The 19,672-nt window shown below is 38.2% G+C and overlaps 1 non-coding gene across 1 annotated transcript; it reads right to left on the reverse strand.

Annotated features, from left to right (window-relative positions):
• Positions 1-272: 272 nt before the first annotated feature.
• LOC139438597 (U4 spliceosomal RNA) lies at positions 273-413 on the reverse strand. Its single transcript, XR_011648246.1, has one exon. It is a non-coding gene; the product is annotated as a U4 spliceosomal RNA (small nuclear RNA).
• Between the last annotated feature and the right edge of the window lie 19,259 nt (positions 414-19,672).

The following is a 19,672-nucleotide window of genomic DNA, read 5'->3' on the forward strand; positions in this document are numbered from 1 at the left end:
CCCCAAAAAAAGTACCAAACTGGACACTGGAATTGTCCATATGACATTTTAATTACAGATACTGGCCATTTTACAATTTTTCAAAACCTTTATAATTGTGCTGTGCAAAGTGTAGAGAATAATGTAAACTAGTCCATGATTAGTAGGAATACTTCAAAATGTGTTCAACATTTGAAATAAATATACCACACTAATGAAAGACATTAATATGAACAATTGTGGGAGGGGAGAGGTCGGATATTTGGGAATCCCTTATATTTCTTAAAATTCATTCCCTATAGAGACTGTTAAAAATTGGCTATACATATTATAGTCCAAGTCATCATGGTGAGGTACAGGGGAAACTTTTCAATGAACAGTAATCATGACTTGGATAAACCTCACTGGCAATGATACTGCCACTGAGCAAAGGTTACCCTATATTTTTAATATAACAGTTATGTAATCTAAGGCTTCTTGAAAAATAAATTATAAAATGTTTTTAAAAAGTCCCAGACTGGATGGATTCATTTGTGAATTCCACAAAATATCTAAAGAGGAATAAACCCAAGTCCTTTCAAAATCTTCTAAAATATTGAAGAAGTGGAAACACTTCCTAACTCATTCTAACAATCATTTCCCTAATAGAAATGTCAGTCAACATCATTACAAAAAGAAAACCATTGAAGACTAATATTCTCTTATGAATATAAAAGCAAAACTCCTTAATTAAATAATAGCAAAGTAAATACACCATGTTATTCCAACACTGTATTAAAAGGATCTTCAAATGTTAAGCATAGAGTTACCCTGTGGCACAGCTATTCAAAATAATAATATATACAAATATTAATAGTGCTATTCAGAATAGCCAAAAGACAGAAACAATACAAGTGTATATCAAACAATAAATGGGTAAATAAAAAATATATATACAATGGAACATTATAAAATTATGGAAAGGAATGAAGTTCTGATTATGTTATAAAATGGATGAATTCAAAACATTATACTAAATGAAAGGAACCAAACCTAAAATGTCATCATCCTATTGCATGATTCTCTTCATTTGAAATATGCTGATTTGGTAAATCCACAGAGAAAGAAAGCAGTTTATTGGCTATCAAAAGCAAGGAGGACTGGGGAAAGAAGAAGACACTGTCAATTGATTCATAATGTCCTTCTGTGGTCATGAAATGATTTTGGAATTAGAGGTGGTGGTTGCAAACCATTCTGGATGTATACTAAATGTTACTGAAGTGTGTACATTAAAATGTTTCATTTTATGCTTTATGGACTTTACACCTCAATGAAAAATGACATAAAATGCAAATTATGATACAGTACAAAACAAAATTTTAATGGTTATTTAGGATGCACTAACAAACTCTTGCTGAACCTTCCACCTTACATTTTAACTTTATTTTCATCAACCTTATATCCAATGATATTTATAACATTTACAAGGCCACATTTTTTAACAATATAACATCCAATAAAGAATTCTTTAGCATTCAAAATTTTGCCTTTCTCTCATACTGCATTTATATTGTATAAACAGGCAGTATAAACCAGTTAGAAAAGAAAAGAATAAATAACATAGGAATTGATTTTAAATACTAACAAACTTAGAAATAAACATGAAGGAGAGAAAATATAATAGAAATAAAACATGAAAATAATCAAACGTATAGGCATTACCTTCATAATCTGTTACTAAAGGATAAATACACAAGACTGGAGTAAACCAGTCTTGGAAACTCAACATTCACAGATAGAGTTTCTTCCTACATTCAGACAGTCAAGTTCTCAAAACATATCTGCGTGATTATCATAGGTCACTGAGCTATATATTTAGCATTTACTAAACAAAGATACACAAATTAAAAGTTAACACTGGAGCACAATGAAAGTGAAGTGTGAGACCCCTCCTCTAGAATCAGTCAATTCAAGATTTTAATGGACAAGATGACTTCTGGAATGGAAGAATGAGGAATTTTACAACCTCACATCCCAACAAAACAACCACAAATGATATCATTTTAAACAATTATTAAAAAATATTTTTGAGGTGGGGCAAGATGACATCTGAGTGAGTGTACCTCATAATCTCTCCTGCAAAGAAGCAGGAGGTGTCTGGATGTTGATTAAGTAGGATGGTGACAGAGGAGATTCTTGCAAGAGGTAGAATTTTGGGTCTCTTTCATGGAGACCGGGATTGTGGACAGGACCCTCCCTCTGGGGCTGGCAGCCCAGTGGCATGGATTCCTGAAAGCTTTGCTGTGCTGGGGAGTTCCCAAGCCCTAAGCTTGTCAGGCAGACGGTGTCTGGAAGTCAATTCAGTGAAACAGTGATGGAGGAGATTCTTGCAAGACGTGGAATTTTGGGTCTGACAGAGGTCAGAGGTTCTGGGTGGACCACCTCCCCCTAGGGCTGGCAGCTGGGCAGTGGGGATCCCTGGGATCTTTGTTGTGTGGGGGGGTTCCCAAACCCTGAGTGGACTGTTTCAGAGGTTTGCAGGGCAGGATGTCAATTTGGTGAGATAGTGACATAAAAGATTCTTGCAAGAGGTGGAATTTTCGGTTTCTGACATGGAGGTCAGAAGTTCTAGGTGGGACCACTCCTCCTAGAGCTGGCCTGCCCATAATGGTCCCTGAAATCTTTGTTGTGCAGCAGTGCTCCCAAACCCTCAGCAAGCTATTTTGGGGGCTTGCAGGGCAGCAGGTGTCTGGATGTTGATTTGATGAGACAGTGACAGAAGAGATTCTTCTGAGAGGTGGAATTTTGGGTTTCTGATATAGAGCTCAGAGGTTGAGGATGGGACCCCTCTCCCTAGGGCTGGCACCCAGCTGCAGGGATCCCTAAAGGCTGTGTTGTGCTTCAGTGCTCCCAGGCCCACTGTTAACTGGATGCATGATTCCCAGGTTTGTGTCCCCTAAACCCTGGTGGCCCATGCTACAGAGACTCACACACATTGAGTCAGCAATATCACAGAATACCCATCCCTGAATCCACCATGCCCCGAGATCCACTTGAGGTCATTGATTACCCAAACCCTCAGTGTTTGTGTTTTTTTTTCTCTCTCTCTCTCTCTCTCTCTCCTTGAACTTGGAGTATACCAGCTGTCTTGGCAAGAGTCTAGGAAGAAAGAAGAGGTGAATCTGCTGAGAAAGCCCAATTTACCTAAATGTCCTCAGATAGGAAACTTGTTCTGGGAGAAGGTGGAGTGAGAAAATCAATTAGACCTCTCCTAGCATGTTGTAGAAGGTGCTATCCAAGCTTCCAGTAGCATATTTGGGGTTTCTGGTGAGGTGTAGGTGATCTCACGCTGGAAATAAAGAGCCATAGTATTCTGAGTTGAGTTGGTTCAACAAGGACCTACTTGAATCTCCTACTGGATCTGTCAGGCAGCTTTCCTTCTTCCCTGGGAGAGAAGTGAGGAAAGGAGAAAGGGGGAAGATCAGATCCCAAAGTATATTATTTAACTGCAAAGAGGATTCCTAGCTTAAAATGTTGGTTCTTTTTTTTTTTTTTTTTTTTTTTTTTTTTGTCTTCATTGCTAATATTGCATTGTCTCCTGGTCTTTTCCTCCTGGTCTTTTCTCCCATTATATCCCCCAAGGTCATTTTTCATTTATTTTTTTTCTCTTTTCCTTGCTTGTTTCACCCCCTTTTCTTTGCCCACCCCCTTTTTCTCTTCTCTTTCTTCTTTTCTCTCTTTTTCTTCTTGTTTTATTTTATTTTCTCTATATAATAGGTGCTGCAGGGAGCACTTCACACTTGCTGTGTTTTCTCATCCTCCTTTTCCACATTTCTGTGTGTATTGATTTTTGACCACCTACACTATCCCCTTTCCCCCACATCTTGATATCCTCCATCATCTACTGTTTCTCTTACATTCCACCTCCCTTTCTTTGGCCCCCAAATTGTCTGATTTTAATTTCTAATACCTTTTTTTTTCTGTTTTCTGTCTTTTATCCACTCTTGATATTATTGTCTTTCTTTTCTCTTTCCCTCTATCATGAAAGCACTGGCTTTTTAATTCATACTATATTCCTCCCCATATTCAGTTGAGTGTCTCATTATAGGTACTCTACTTACTGCTATAACTCTACACAGCTTACATGAGGCTAATATCCATTCTCCTAGATCTCACATTGTTGCTCTGTTAACATTTATAACCAATACTACCTTACACATTTTCTTTTCTTACTCATTTTGCTTTTCCTGGCCCTAATATTTTCCTTCAAAGTGAACTTAGCCAGCAATGAGAAAATAGAGTAAGAAGAACAATGTGACAAAGAGAATATGTAACACTTATGCATGAACAACAAATAATTAATCCCCAAGACTAGACAAAGTAGCTAGGGACTGATTCAACTGATCATGATAAAATGATGACCAGACAGCAACAAAAAACTGCAAACCAAACCAATAATCAGGAAAATATGGCTGAATCCAATGAACAAACTAAAAACCAGGAAGGGGAGCAGAACATCAGACAAGTAATTAAAGATCCCAAAGCATATATTACGGACCAACTTAATGGAGTAAAGGAAGAGAATATCAATATGAAGAAAACACTTGGAGAGGAAATTGCAGACATACGCAAAAAGATAACAGATATGATGGTGATGAGCACCACAGTTCCAAATCAAAACTACACTCTCAGCAAATAGCAGCACATTAAAAGAGGCAGAGGAGAGAATTAGTGACGTGGAAGACAGTACATCTGAAATCAAACAGACAGTAGAACTGATGGATAAAAAGATAGAAAAAATCCAGCTAGTACTTAGGGACCTGAATGATGATGCAAAACACACAAATATATGTATTATAGGCATCACAGAAGGAGAAGAGAAGGGAAAGGGGACAGAAGGGGTGTTGGAGGAAATAATAGCTAAAAACTCCCCAAATCTACCAAGAGAGATGGATGTACATGTCCAGGAAGCACAATGCACCCCAAGCACTGAAAATCCCAACAGGCCCACCCCAAGACATATACATGTCAAATTATTCAATACTCGAGACAAAGAGAAAATTCTAAAAGCAGCAAGAGAAAAGAAAACCATCACATACAAGGGAGGCTCCACAAGATTAAGCACTGATTTCTCATCTGAAACAATGGAGGCAAGAAGGCAGTGGTATGACATAGTCAAGGTACTAAAGGAAAAAAAAAATCCAACTAAGAATATTCTATCCAGCAAAGTTAGCATTCAAAAATGAGGGAGAGTTCAAAATATTCACAGATAAACAGAAATTAAAAGAGTATGCCAACAAGAACCCTGTCCTTCAAGAAATACTAAAGAGAGTTCTGCAGGAAGAAAGAAAAAAACAGGGCATGCAGAGTTGGAGGAGAATGTAAGAGCAACAAAAGAGACAGAAAAGAAGGAAAATAAAACAAAATATGACAAACACAATTCTGAACAAATATGGTTAATATAAATAATTCCTTGAAATTAATAACACTGAATGTAAGTGGATTAAACTCACCTGTCAAAAGATTCAGACTGGGAGATTGGATAAGGAAAAATGATCCATCTATATGCTGTCTACAAGAAACAAATCTTAGACCCAGGGATTAAAGGAGGTTGAAAGTGAATGGCTGGAAAATAATCTTACAAGCAAACAATAACCTAAAAAGGGCAGGAGTAGCTATACTAATATCAGGCAAAATAGATTTTAAATGCAAAGCAATTTTGAGATGAACAATCATAAATATTTATTCTCCCAAAAAGGGTGCCTCCAAATACGTGAGGCAAACACTGGAAAAACTAAGTGAAAGAAAGATGCCTCTACAATTACAGTGGGAGACTTTAACACACCACTATCAATCTGGACAGAACATCTCAAAAGAGAATCAAAAAAGAAACAAAAACTTTGAACAGTATATTAGAGGAGCTGGATATAATAGCCATATACAAATCATTACACCTGAATACAGCAGGATATACAATTTTCTCAAGTGCACATGGATCATTCTCCAAGATAGACCATATGCTAGGCCACAAAGAAAGGCTCAATGAATTCAGAAAGATCAAAATCATATGAGATAATATCTCTGACCGCAGTGGAATGAAGCTGGAAATCTGCAAGGGACAGAGGGTCATATTTTACACCAAGATATGGAAATTAAACAGCACAATCTTAGAAAAACAGTGGGTCAAAGAGGAAACCTCAAAAGAAATTAATAACTACCTTGAAACTAATGAAAACGATAACACAACATACCAAAACTTATGAGATGCAGCAAAAGCAGTACTGAGAGGGAAATTTATAGCCATAAATTTATACATCAGAAAAGAAGAGCAAAAATTGAACTAACTGCACATTTGGAGGAATTAGCAAGGAAAAAACAATGAAGTAACCCCACAGGAAGGAGAAAGAAATAACAAAGATATAAGAGCAGACCTAAATGAAATAGAAAATAAGAAAGGACTTGAAAAGATAAACAAATCTAAGAGCTGGTTCTTTGAGAAGACCAATAAAATTGACAAACCGTTAGTGAGACTAAAAAAAAAAGGGGGGGGGAGAGATTCCACAAATACACAAAATAAGAAATGAGAAAGGAGATATCACCACTGACCCCACAGAAACAAAGACTATCATAAGAGGATACTTTGAAAAACTATATTCCAACTGAAATGACAATTCAGAGGAAATGGACATATTCTTAGAAACACATAAACAGCCTATATTGATTATCTCAACAAACAAATCACAAGTAAAGAGATAGAATCAGTCATTTAAAACCTCCCAAGAAGAGCCCAGGGCCAGATGGCTTTACAGGTAAATTCTACAAAATATTCTAGAAAGAACTTACACAAATCCTGCTGAAATTCTTCCAAAAAATTGAAACAGAAGGAACATTACCTAACTCATTCTATGATGCCAACATTACCCTAGTACCAAAGCCTAACAAAGACACCACAAGAAAGGAAAATTACAGACCAATTTCTCTAATGAACATAGACGCAAAAATCCTCAAGACAATACTTACTAATCATATTCAACAACACATTAAAAGAAATATACAACATGACCAAGTGAGATTCATTCTGGTTATACAAGGATGGTTCAACATAAGAAAGTCAATCAATGTAATACACCATATAAACAGATTGAAGGAAAAAAATCATGATTACATCTATAGATGCAGAAAAAGCATTTGACAAAATACAGCACCCTTCGTGATAAAAACACAGCAAACTATTGCAATACAAGGACATTTTCTGAACATGATAGGCATAGATATGAAAAACCCACAGCCAACATCATTTACAATGGTGAAATCCTAAAATCCTTCCCTCTAAGATCAGGAACAAGACAAGAATGCCCACTATCACCTCTTCTTTTTGACATTTACTTAGAAGTACTTGCTCGAGTACTGAGGCAAGAACCAGATATAAAAGGCATTCAAATTGGAAAGGAAGAAGTCAAAATTTCATTATTTGCTGATGACATGATCCTATACATAGAAAACCCTGAGAGGTCTACAACAAAGCTTCCAGAACACATAAATGAGTTTAGTAAAGTCACAGGTTATAAGATCAATGTGCAAAAATCAGTAACATTTCTGTACACCAGTAATGAGCAAGCTGAGGAGGAAATCAAGAAACAAATACCATTTACAATAATAAATTTAAAAAATCAAATACCTAGGAATAAATTAAATAAAGATGTAAAAAACCTTATACACAGAGAACTACACAAGACTGTTCAAGGAAATCAAAGAAGACCTAAATAAATGGAAGAATATTCCCTGCTCATGGATAAGACTAAATATTATTAAGATGTCTATCCTACCAAAACTGATCTACACATTCAATGCAATCCCAATAAAAATCAACACAGCATTCTTTAAGGAACTAGAAAAACTAAGACATTTATTTGGAAAGGAAAGAGCCAAAGACATATAGAAAAAGAAAAATGAAATTGGAGGAATCACACTCCCTGTCTTCAAAAGATACTACAAATCTACAGTAGTGAAAACAGCATGGTATTGGCATAAGGAGAGACACACAGACCAATGGAACCGAATTGAGAGTTCTGATATAGATCCTTATATATATAGTCATATAATATTTGATAAAGCCACCAAACACTCTCAACTGGGAGAGAATGGCCTCTTCAACAAATGGTGGCTAGAGAACTGGATATCCATAGGTAAAATAATGAAAGAGGATTACCATCTCACACCTTATATAAAAATCAACTCAAGATTAATCAAAGACCGAAATATAAGAGCCAAGACCATAGATTTTGGAAAGCAGTGTAGGGAAGGATCTACAAGACCTTGTAATAGGAAATGGCTTCATGAACTTCACACCAAAAGCATGAGCAGCAAAAGAACAAATAGATAAATGGGACCTCCTCAAAATTAAAGCCTTCTCTACCTCAAAGGAGTTTGTAAAGAAAGTGAAAAGGAGCCTACACAATGGGAGAAAATATTTGGTAACCAGATATCTGATAGGAGACTTATAACCTGCATATACAAAGAACTCCTATATCGTGAAAATAGAAATACAAACAACTCATTTAAAAAATGGGAAAAAGTTTTAAACAGACACTTCTCCAAAGAAGAAATACAAATGGCTAAAAAGCACATGAAAAATTGCTCCAAATCTTTAGCTATCAGGGAAATGCAAATCAAAACTACAATGAGATACCATCAAACTCCCATAAGATTGGCTGCTATGAAAAAAACAGAAGACTACCAATGCTGGAGAGGATGTGGAAGAATGGGAACACTCATCCACTGCTGGTGGGAATGCAGAAGGATCCAGACATTCTGGAGGACAGTTTGTCAGTTTCCCAAAAATCTAGCCATAGATGTGCCATATGACCCAGCAATTCCACTGCTGGGTATATACCCAATAGAACTGAAAACAAGGACACAAACCAATATATAAACACCAATGTTCATAGTAGCATTGTTCACTATTGTCAAAAGTTGGAATCAACCCAAGTTCCCATCAGCAGATGAATGCATAAATAAAATGTGGTATATACATACAATGGAATACTACTCGGCTTTAAGAATGAATACCCTACAAACACACGTGGTAACATGGATCAATCTTGAGAACCTTATGTTGAGTGAAGCAACCCAGGCATTGAAGGACAAATACTACATGACCTCAATGATATGAAATAAGTAAATCAAGCTGCCTCAGAGAGCTAGAGACTAAAACGACAGGCTTAAAGAAAATTGGGGGGTAGAGGAAGGATGTAAGCTGACACGTACATGGCTGAAATCTATGATAAGCTGGAGTTATTTGTACAAGGAAGGGATAAATTGGGGGCATAGGGTTACCTTTGGGTGGGGCTTTGTGGGTTTGAGGGGGGCTAAGGGTGGGAGGATGTGTAATATTGCCAAAGAAATTGGGGGGAGGTTGGGGCCACATATGAACAACACATATGAACACATATGTCATGTATTTGGTTGACAGTTTAATGCTGAGAAAACTTTTTCAAAAATATAATAAGGAAGGTTACCTGTTTAAGATGCTTAAAGGGAATAATCTGATGCAGGACAGGCTCATAGGGAATATGTGAATGCTCATTTTGCCATAATGGGTTATATCATTGGATAGAGACCCATATAATGAGAGTGAAGGTATATCCACATCCTGGGGAGGGTTGATGCCCTCAAATAGAGGGAACTGTATCTCTCAAGAGAATTGTTGTCTCCCAGGGCATTAGGGCAGTTGAGCATGTCAAGCCCTCTTCACTATTGCAAGTATCTCTGAACATGGCCCTTCAAGCAATGAAGATTAACTGTCACTATGGGCACCAAGGGGAGGGGGAAAGAGGTATAGAATAGATGGAACCAATGTAACTGTGTGGGCAATAGAAGTGTTCTGCAAGAGTACACAAGGATGGATATAATATGTTAAATTACACCAAAAATATATAGGGGCTAAAAGTCTAAAATGTACATCATAATGTAAAACATAAGATAAGTAAACATTTACAAAATTGTGTAGCCTAAAATATAAACCACAATGTAAGCACAAATGTTACTTTGTTTGAAAGCTATTGTCTCAATATCTGTACATAAGTTTCAGTAAATATAGTATGAATATGTAAAAAGATTATTGTTGGGAAGGGAAAAGATTTTATGTTGGATATCTGGGAGTACTGTATATTGTGTATATGAATTACTGTGTTCTAAAACGTTTGTGAAGACAAGCTTAATAATTAGGAAAAAAAAAGATAGGACATAGACACTGAGGAAAAGAAAGAAGTAGTTGCCTTGCCAATTTGCATACAGGGCCACACTTATTGCAGTGAAGGAAGGCAAAACATCAAAAACAAAGCCTTTACATTTTTAAATTTTTTGAGACCCCAATTTATTTTCACCTTAATTTTTCTAAATTAATATGTATTCTATATCTAACCTTTAAACTTATCACTATATTCCATTTTATTATTAAGGGAACCTGGCAATATATTGGGTTTCACTTTTCAAGAAGTTTTGGATCACAGAGCAATTCAACAATGGCAGGGGAGGAATACTGGTGTGGGATGTTATTGACAGGGGACATATGGTTGGCAGGGAGTTCTCTCGGGCATATATCCAGGGTACATAAAAATGTTTGGATATTTTTATAGTGGATATAATTAAAAACAACAACTGAGGGAGTGCTGAGTTCCTAGCCAGGGGAGCTCTATCACAGTCCCAAAAGGAACAGCAACAATCCCCCAAGTGCAACAGCAAAGAACAAAAAAGAATGAAGGCCCAACAATGAACCCTTGATACTAATGACTATGCTTGTGAACCTGTGCACCTGAAATAAGAGCAAGGTCTAGAGCTGCAGGGTGCCTAAGCATTACCTCCTGAGAGCCTCCATGTTACTCCAATGTGGCCAGTTTCACAGCCAAATGCAGCATGTAAATGCATTGCCTTCCCCCCAGTGTGGGACATGACTCACAGGTATGAGCCTCCCTGGCACCGAGGGATTACTACCAAGTACCAGCTGATGATGTAACTGGAAAATGACCTTGAATAAAAGGGTCAACTCGGACCAGCAGAATATCTCAATCTACATATCATACCAGGAGTTAAAAATGCTTTTTGATCTGAATCAAAGCGGGAAATGGAAAGGACAAATGAGTTTATATGACTATGAGCCTCCAAAAAGACCTGGGAGTTTATTAGAGTGGTTGTCCTTATGCACACCTCAGCAGAGTCCTAGAGCCAGAGAAAGTAAATACAACCCCTGGTATTGGTTCTTCTGAGGGCTACAGAGACCCACAGGTTCTATGGTCATGGCAGATGGAGTTCAGTGCCATGTCACTGGGCCCTACTTTGGAGCTTGTTTTTCTGTGTGATGTAGCTGGACTCAGAAGGGATCTTTGTTCACAATCCTCTCCTGTTACTTTTACCAGAACTGTAGTTGGTGCTGGGGTTTAATATATACCCAAGGGTCCTCAATCTCTGGACTGACCATGTGATAGACCCTGAGCCTCAACAGACTTGCAACTCCTACACTCTGGTTTTTTGGACTTACCCGTCTCAGCTAACACAGAATTGAAGAAGGTCAACCACCACACCAGGTAGCCAAGAGTGCCTACAATTGAAAGCAGGAGGATTTCATCTAGCATCCATGTGGAATCTAAGCCCCCTCTTGATATAGATGTGGAGTGGACACAATCATTCCAAGGTCCACAGGATGGAGGAATAGCATATGGATTAGAGTGGACTTACTGGTAATCTATTCATGAACTATTGTGATTAATAATGGAAGAAAATGTGGAATTTGTACAGAGAATGTGGCCATGGTGGCTGCTGGGGATATGGCATGGGAGGAAGAGATGAGATGTGGGGGTGTATTTGGGACCTGGATTTGGTGGTGCTGTATTTGGTGGTGCTGCAGGGACAGTTACTGGACATTGTATATCCTCCCATGGCCCACTGGGTGGAATGTGGGAGAGCGTGGGCTCTGATGTGAACCATTGATCATGAGGTGCAGCAGTGCTCAGAGATGTATTCACCAAATGCAATGAATGTCTCATGATGATGGAGGAGATTGTTGTTATGGGGGGAGGAGTGAGGTGAGAGAGTTGTGGGTTATATGGGGACCTCATATTTTTTTAATGTAATATTAAAAAAATAAATAAAGACAAAAAATTAAAAAAAATATTTTCAAGAACAAAATCTGTTAAATCTTGGAAATAATAAAGAGTCTGTGGAGAACCAGCAAGATGGCAGTGGAGTAAGGAGCTCCTAGAGTCATCTCCTTCTATGGCAGTTAACAAATACACAGAGATCTCTGGCCTAGCTGAAGCACCTCTTTGGGGGCTCCAGACTAGAAGAGTATCATGCAATGAATGTCCTTGAAGGAGTGGAAGGAGGAGGCTGCCCACCTGCAGAGAAGATTCTTAAGTAGAGCACATGAAACCTTGGAGGCTGGTGCCTGTCCTCCACTGGAGGCACGAACTGCCTCAGGAGCTGTTCTGTGGCTGGAATTAAAAGCTTCACTTGCCCAAAATGTGGGAGGAAGGGACGGTTGGGCATCAATTTCAGCTATGATAAGGAAATTCAGTGGGCTTCAGTATGATCCTGAGAACAGTTAAGGTTTGAGCCTGTCCAAGTCAGAAAGAAGCCGGGAGCCGCCATCTTAACTCCATGCCTGACATGAGAAGAGGCAGGGAGGACTGAAAATCCGAGTGCTGGTGGGGATCGGCTTCTTCCCTTCCAGATCATATTGCAGGTCTAGCCTAGGCACCAGTGTCACCTCCAGCAGGGAAGAAGCTGCAGGGACCTGTGCCAGCCTTTCCAGGAAATTACTGGCTGAGGCATGGAGACCAGTGATCATCCTACTCTGGTGGCACGAGCTGCCTCAGGAGCTGTTCCGTGATGGGAATTCTTGAAGCTCCATTTCCCAGAAACAGGGGAGGAGGAGCCAGTTGGCTCCTGATTTTGGCTACTGAATGGAAGACTTGGCTGGCTAAGAGATAACCCTGGGAACAGATGGGGTGTTATCCAGCCCAGGTCGGGGAAAGAGGTCAGTAGCCGCCCTTTTGAATCTGCCCCCAGCCTGAAGGGAAGCTGGGCTACTGAAACTGTCAGTGTCACAGAAACCAGTTTCTTTCATGCAGATCAGCCTGCCGCTTGCCTAGGCTTCAGCCCTGCCTTTGGTTGGGAGGAGGCTGAGAACCCCTGCACTAACCTGTATAGGTAACTGCAGGTGACTTTGGCTGGCATGTACTCAAAATCAGAAGTCTAGCAGGGCAACTGCGGTCATCTTGGACCCACACTGCATAGATTGCTGCCCACAACTGCTGCTCTAAACCTGCCCCAGGCAGGGTAGAAAGGGATGTGAAGCTTCTCTGGGCAACTACAGTCTAGACCTGCATGTGGATTATTCCACATAGCTGTGACTTTGTCTCTACCCCTGGCAAAGGAGGAAGTTGGAAGAAGCTTCATTGGTCCCTGGTGCAATGAGGGCAGCTTGAGGCTCCACAGCTTATAACACCAACTACAAGATATAGTTGTTTGGCTCCTACTGCATAACCAGTAAGGGAGAAATGATGGGAAGCCCTAAACTAAAGAGAAAAACTGCACCCAGAATAAACACTCTAGTAAGTCAGATGCAAAGACACCAACAAAAAATTACAATCCACACCAAGACACAGGAAGCTATGGGCCAGTTAAAAGAACAAGAATAGCCTCCAGATGACATAAAGGAGTTGAGACAACTAATCATAGATGTTCAAACAAATCTCCTTAATAAATTCAATGAGATGGCTAAAGGGATTAAGGATATTAAGATATCAGATGAGCAAAAAGAATTTGAAAGCATACATAGAAAAATAGCAGCTCTTCTGGGAATGAAAGTTTCAATCAATGAAGTTCAAAAAAACATTGGAATCATATAATAGTAGATTTGAGGAGGTGGAAGAAAGGATTGGTGTGCTTGAAAAAATGGCCTCTGAAAGTGAACATGCAAAAGAACAAATGAAGAAAAGAATGGAAAAAAATTGAACAAGGTCTCAGGGAACTAAATGACAGTAAAAGGCATGCAAACATATGTGTCATGGGTGTCCCAGAAGGAGAAGAGAAGGGAAAGGGGGCAGAAGGGATATTTAAAGAAATAATGGTAGAAAATTTCCCAACCTTATTGAAGGACCTGTCCATGAAGCACAACATACTTCCATCCAAAAAAAATCCAAATCGACCAACTCCAAGACATACACTCATCAGAATGTCAAAGGTCAAAAAAGAGAGAGAATTCTGAGAGCAGGAAGAGAAAAGTTATGCATAATATATAAGGGATATCCGATAAGATTAAGTGTGATTTCTCATCAGAAACCATGGAGGCAAGAAGACAGTGGTCTGATATATTCAAGATACTACAAGAGAAAAAATTCCAGCCAAGAACCTTATAGCCAGCAAGACTGTCTTTCAAAAATGAGGGCAAAATTAGAATATTCACAGATGAACAGAAACTGAGAAACTTTCTAATCAAGACACCATTATTTCAGGAAATGCTAAAGGGTGTGCTAGGCCTGAAAAGAAAAGACAGGAGAGAGGGGTCTGGAAGAGAGTATAGAAATGAAGATAATGTCAATAAAATAACTAAAAGTGTCAAAAGAGTGGTGAAAATAAAATATGACAGATAAAACTCAAATAGCCAGGAATAAACTTAACCAATGATGTAAAGCACTTGTGTTCAGAAAACTGCAACTCAATGTTAAAAGAAACCCAAAAAGTCCTAGAGAACTGGAAGAATACCTCCATGCTCATGGATTGGAAGACCAAAAATATCATTAAGATGTCAATTCTACTCACATTGATATACAAATTTAATGCAATCCCAATAAAAATTCCATCAGCATTAAAGAAAACATTGAAAACAAGATCATTAAATTTATTTGGAAGGGTAAGAGTGCTGAATAGCCAGAAACATCATAAAAACAAAAAGTGAGCCCTCATCTCCAGACTTAAAATCATAATAACTATCTATATGGGTAAAAACAGAATTTACTAGCCTAAAGACAGACACAATAGACCAATGGAACCAAATTTATGATCCAGAAACAGACCCTCACAGGTATGGTCAAGTGAGTTTTGACTAGCCTGTTAAACTCACACAGCTCGGGTAGAACAATCCATTCAACTAATGGTGCTTAAAGAATTGGATATCCATAGCTGAAAGAAAGAATGAGGACCCCTATGTTACACCTTATCCAAAAACTAACTGAAAATGGATCAAAAAACTAAAAATAAAAGCTAGAACCATAACATTTCTTGAAGAAATTTTTGGGAAATATCTTCAAGACCTGGTGGTAGGTGGTGGATTCTTAAATGGGATAAGAGAAGGACTGAGTGGATTACTGATATTTAATGCATGTAGAAGTTTTAATTAACTTTACTGTAAAATTGTAGAAATGTATAGAGTTGATGGTAACACACAGTAACAACTGGTTTATAAATGAGGAAGTGGGGAAGAGGACTTGGCCCAATGGATAGGGCATCTGCCTACCATATGGGAGGGTCATGGTTCAAAACCTGGGCCTCCTTGACCCATGTGGAGCTGGCCCATATGCACTGCTGATGCACGCAAGGAGTGCCATGCCATGCAGGGGTTTCCCCGTGTAAGGAAGTCCCATGCCCAAGGAGTGTACCCCATAAAGAGAGCCACTCAGAGCAAAAGAAAGTGCAGCCTGCCCAGGAATGGCACCACACATACAGAGAGCTGACACAACAAGATGATACAACAAGATGACACAAGAAAAAGAAACACAGATTCCCAGTGCCACTGATAAGGATAGAAGGGGTCACAGAAGAACACAGTGAATGGACACAGAGAGCAGACAACTCAGGAAGGGAGGGGAGAGAAATAAATAATAAATAAATCTCTAAAACATAAATAAATGGGGAAGTGACTGAAAATGGTAGTCGACTTGTGTAAATGTCAATTGACAGCATGCTTGAGAATAACCTAGGAACTGGATAGCACAGTAAACCAAATGGGTGGGAACTGCAGTTGATGGTACAGATTCAAGAGTGTCCTTTGTTAGCCAATTTACAAATGTATATCTCTCCTGTAGGTTGTTGGGAATGTGGAAAAGGGAAAAATACAACTGGAGCGGCCTATGGACTGTGGTTAGTAGTAATAATATAATACTCTTGCAGCTAGGCAAAGATGTACTGTGTTGATACTGAGGCAGTATGAAAAATGTGAGCCAAATGTACACTATGGACATAGTAATAATCAGATGATATTATTTTATCTGTAGCACCACCATGTGGTGTGTCGATGGAGGGTGTTGTTTGGGAATTCTGCACATGTGCATGATAGTTTTATAAGTTTACAACTTCAGTCATAAAAATTAATAATAGAGTGGTTTTGGGGGAAAACACACCAAATGTAAGATAAGAACTATGATTAGTAGTAAGATTTTGACAGTGTTCTTTCATAGTTTGTAACAAATGTCTCAGGAAAATGCAAGGTGTTTGTGGAGAGTTGATGTATGGTACCCCTGCATGATGTTATGGCTGTTTGCTTTGTAAAGTCACAACTTCTACTATACACTTAATTGTTTATGTATGTTCATATATAAGTGATATAAAGATAATAATACTTTAGTAGTAGGGGAAAATACTTTAGTAGTTAGGGGGAAAATACTTTAGTAGTAATATTTTTGCAGTGCTCTTTTATCATTAGTTAAAAAGTTTTAAAAAATAATGCAAGTTATTGGTGATAGGGTGAGATGTTATATATGTTTATTTGATGTTATATATGTTTGTTTTGTAAGTTCACAACTATTATACACTTATTCTTTATGTATGCTTATGTATGAGTGATATATTTCAATATATTTTAAAAAATAGAGTCTGGGGCCCTTGATCCATGACCCATTTCACAAACCACCATACAAGCATTATAGAAACTCTATTCTGTGTTGATATGGCTAAGAAATCCGGGTTTTCTCTCCCCACACCTCCCAGTCAAATGATATGAAACATCATGGGGAGGAGCAGGATGAATACATTCCCTATTTCCTCCAATTTCATGATGAAGAGCCTGAATTCTTGTCAGCCTGCTGGTGATATGGACACTCTTCCTCTATCAAACTTCCACCTAAATGTTAGATGCTGTCCCTGGTTCTTCAGGGGCCCAAGTCTGTCTTCCTCTGCCTCACTGTAGGGAAGGAGCTAAATACAGGAGAGGCAAGACAAGCAATCCAGACACTACCATCTTACTCAGTGCCCAGAAGAGTGGTTCCATAGAGCTTGTCATTGGGGAGAAACAGTTGAATAAAGGCAGGGAATTGGATCTGGTGTTTTTCCCACAGGAACTGTCTTTATTTAAGAGCAACAAGCTAAATTATAGGTTAGAGAAAAACTGGGAAAGAGAGAAATAAGAAAAGCTCTCCTGGATAAAAATCAACCACAAAGACTGGCTTCAAAAATTACCATGACAAGCTCAAATTTAACTAGAGAAGATTGTGAAACGATGTATGATCTTGGCCTATATAGAAAAAATAAGTCAATAAGCTGGAAATTCATGAAGTTCTTCATAGTACAATATCAAATATCCAGTTCATCAATTAGCTGGAAGTTCAGAGAAAAGGACTATCAAAGAGAATCCTGATTAGCTACCTTTGATCCTTGTGCGAATATGCATATGCCCAAGACTGCAGTATCCAAGGAGAGACAAGAAGCTTCACAGTGCTATAGCAATAAATGCCACTCAAGTAGTGTAGCCAAGTCATTAAACAAACTGTCAATCAGAAATGAAAACAAATGTGGGGAAATTGGAGGATCAGCAACCAGAGTCGATAGAATATTTGAGCTCTATTTTAATAAAAATCAAGATATGCAAAGAAACAGAAAAGTGTAGCTCATAGAGTGGAGTTGGGGGTTGGAAAGCAGACAACAGAAACTGTGAGAACTCAGATAGCAGACTTAGAAGAAATAGACTCAAAAATGTTCAAGAAGTAAAGAAAAACATGTTGAAAAGTCATTAAACAAACTATCAAACAGAAATGAAAACAAGTGTGGAGTAGGCAGGAGGATCAGCAATCAGAGTCGATAGAATAAATGAGCTGTATTTTGGGTTTTCAACCAAAAAAATAAATAATAAAAACAAGATATGCAAAAAAAAAAAAAAAACCAGAAAAGTGTAGCTCATAGAGTGGAGCTGGGGGTTGGAAAGCAGACAACAGAAACTGTGAGAACTCAGATAGCAGACTTAGAAATAAAAGACCTCAAAAATGTTCAAGAAGTAAAGAAAAACATGTTGAAAGGAGGAAAGGAAAGAATAATGACAATGTCTCATCAAATGAAGGGGTTCAACTATAGATACTGCAATAAGACTAAGTGTCAATTTCTCATCAGAAACTATGGAGATGGCAAAACAATGGTATACTTAAGGTACTGAAAGACAAAAACTATCAGCCAAAAATTCTATATCCACAAAACAATCCTTCAAAAATAGTTTAAAACATTCACAGATACACATAAACTAAAACAGTTTGTTGCCAAAAGACCTGACCTACAAGAAATATAAAGGAAGTTCTTCAGGTTGAAAAGAAAATAGAGGAGAAAATATTGAGGTGCAATGTAAAGAAGGGAGATCTTCAGTAAAGGCAACACACAGGTATATGTAAAACCCAATAGTAGTTTATCCTCAAAATATAACACTACACTTATACTATTATAAGAGTTAAAATACAACTGAATAAGAAAAGTCATATTTCCTGATAATAAACATGCAAAATACAAAGAGGTAATGTTTGAGCAAAACATAAAGAGAGAAAAAGAGGTGAATGGGAGCAGCAAACCTGTATGAAATTGAAGCTAACTTGGTATCTTTTTCTGTTAGTAGGTTATAGATATAGGTTGTATAATATAAACGTCAAATTAACCACAAAAAAAGTATTCCAAAAAGTAAATAAACAGAATGAAAACAAGAGCAGACTCCTTCCAAAATTTCAACTATGTAGAAAATGAGGCTGCAATAAGAGGAAAAAGAGGCAAAAAACAAAGCTAGAACATAAAAACTAAATGATAAAATTGATAAAGTATGTATTCCCTTTAAAATACTAACAGTAATAACTATACAGAGATTTACAAGAACTGGGAAGTGGGCCTGGAAAGTGGTGCCCACATTAAGAGAGCACCAGAATTTACATGAGACGGCAAGAGGGGCTAGAATGTAGTGCACACCTGAAGAACAGAAGGATTTATATGAGATAGAATTAGGGGATGGAAAGTGAAGCACACAAGAGCAGAGGGATTTACGTGAAAAGGGAAGAGAGGCTGGAAGGTGATGCTCAACTTTAGAGAGTACAGTGATTTACATGAAATGCGAAGAGGGGCTAGAAAGTGTTGCATGCCTCAAGAGAACAGGGACTTACATGAGAAGGAAAGAGGGGCTGCAAAGTGTCCAGAGCTCAGGAGAGCACAGGGACTTATATGACATGGGAAAAAAGGCTGGAAAGTGGTTCAGACATAAAGAAAGAACAGGGATTTACAAGAGATGGGGAGAGGAACTGGAAAGTGGTGCACAACTCACCAGCACAGGGATTTATATGACATGGGAAGAGCAGCTGGAAAGTGGTGCACACCTCAAGAAAACAGGGATTAACATGAGATGGGAAGAGGGGCTGGAAAGTGGAGTGTACATCAAGAGCACAGGCATACATGAAATGGGGAGAAATGCCAGGAAACGCTG

The sequence above is a fragment of the Dasypus novemcinctus genome (genome assembly GCF_030445035.2).
Source record: "Dasypus novemcinctus isolate mDasNov1 chromosome Y unlocalized genomic scaffold, mDasNov1.1.hap2 SUPER_Y_unloc_1, whole genome shotgun sequence".
NCBI classification, from domain to species: domain Eukaryota; kingdom Metazoa; phylum Chordata; class Mammalia; order Cingulata; family Dasypodidae; genus Dasypus; species Dasypus novemcinctus.